Genomic DNA, 1,797 nt, shown 5'->3' with positions numbered 1-1,797 from the left:
TAGTATGCATCTAATAAATGCTTGTTGACTGGACTAAGACTGTGAGGATTGAGTGAAATATCCTATGCAAAGTCCTCTGGGAACTTTAAAACACTCTATTAATGTCAGCCATTATAATCATCATTATTATTATTATCATATTCACAACGCACCACCCTGCCTCCCTTCTTTTACAGATGAAGAAACCAAAGTCGGGAGAGATCAAACAACTGAAGTCCAGTTGTTCTTCATTCCAGACCTTTGGAAGTCTCCTTGAGCCCTCCGCCCATTCCTTATACACACCAGTGACAGAGCCAGACTTCACCAAGACAAGGGGAAGACCTGGGGGTGACTTTTTTTTCAGCTGCTACCTCTTAGCTCTAGAACAGTAAATTCTTGGCTTTTTGTTAATGACGTACCCTTTCTGGCTTTTCCTTTCATCCCTGCTTCCCCACAGAAAAGCACTGACTAACTTCTGTTTGTGATTAAATGAAATGAAAATATCTTCCTATGCCTAGCACAAAGTAGGTTTATCATAAATACTTGCTGAATGAATGAATCCACAGAAACCATGAATGATCACTGGAGACAAGGAGTGTGCAGAGATTTAGAATCTGAGGCCCTGGCCTTGAAGGCTCCTTTTGTTACTAACTACCTTTGTGACCCTGGACAAGTCACTTCCCTTCCCTAGGCCTCGGTTTCCTATCTGTAAAATGAGGAGTTTGAATGGGATATCTCTGGGATCCCTGCCAGTTCTAAATCTTATAAAACATTAGATCAAGATGTTTCCCAACCATCATATCACATTCTCTGACTTTCTTCAACTGCATATCTCCAACTTTTGGCCAAGAAGAAACAAACCATCATAGGGGATAGTGGGAAGACTCATGCATTTATTAAAAAGCCATTATACATCAATCTGGTCAACCAGAGCAAAAAACCCAAACAGTCCCGCATCTTATTAACAACACTTGCACATAATAAGGAAAAATAAAATGGACAAAGGACTATAAGGAGAGAACATCAACAGGAGTTGTCAGGAAAAGGCCTGCCATGCAAAGTAGTGCTTAATCTATGCCTTAAAGGGAGTCGAAGGTAGACACAAGGATTTTTAGAAATTGTGACCAGCCAATACAGAGCATAGAGAGAGGAGATGGAAACTCTCATGGAGAAAACAAGGACTGTTTGGGGGCACATAGAATGTGTGGAAAGGGATAAGGTACAGTAATCCTGATGTGACATTTAAAAAGTTTGAGTGGCATACTTTCTGGGTAATTTAGTCATTTTTACTAATAAGGCTAGCATGTTATTAATAAGAGATAACAGTGACACTCTCGAATGCCAAAGACCCCTCATGATAGTGAACTCACAGTTTATATGCCCTTGGAAGAGTGGGTGTTCCTGAAGGTGGCAATCTACTCTGATTGGGTGATAATGAGAGAATGAATATTACAATATTACAGTTACCCTATTCTTTTTTTTTCTTTTTTTTTTTTTAGTGAGGCAATTGGGGTTAAGTGACTTGCCCAGGGTCACACAGCTAGTAAGTGTTAAGTGTCTGAGGCCGGATTTGAACTCAGGTATCCACCGCGCCACCTAGCTGTCCCACAGTTACCCTATTCTGATGAGGGTCTTGGGGATATGGGACTTGGATCACTCAAGTCTTGGTCAAAGAGACTTATTAAATTCCATGTCACCTGTCTGACAGAAGGGAGAATCCACATTTCCCAGACCTGTCTGAATAAACACAATGATCAGGAATCTCCCCATTCATGTAAACTTTCTGTCTTTTATTAGGTCTTTAACTGGGTAGGTCTT

The sequence above is a fragment of the Dromiciops gliroides genome, chromosome 6 (genome assembly GCF_019393635.1).
Source record: "Dromiciops gliroides isolate mDroGli1 chromosome 6, mDroGli1.pri, whole genome shotgun sequence".
Classification (NCBI taxonomy): Eukaryota; Metazoa; Chordata; class Mammalia; order Microbiotheria; family Microbiotheriidae; genus Dromiciops; species Dromiciops gliroides.
Note: the sequence above shows the minus strand (reverse complement) of the source record.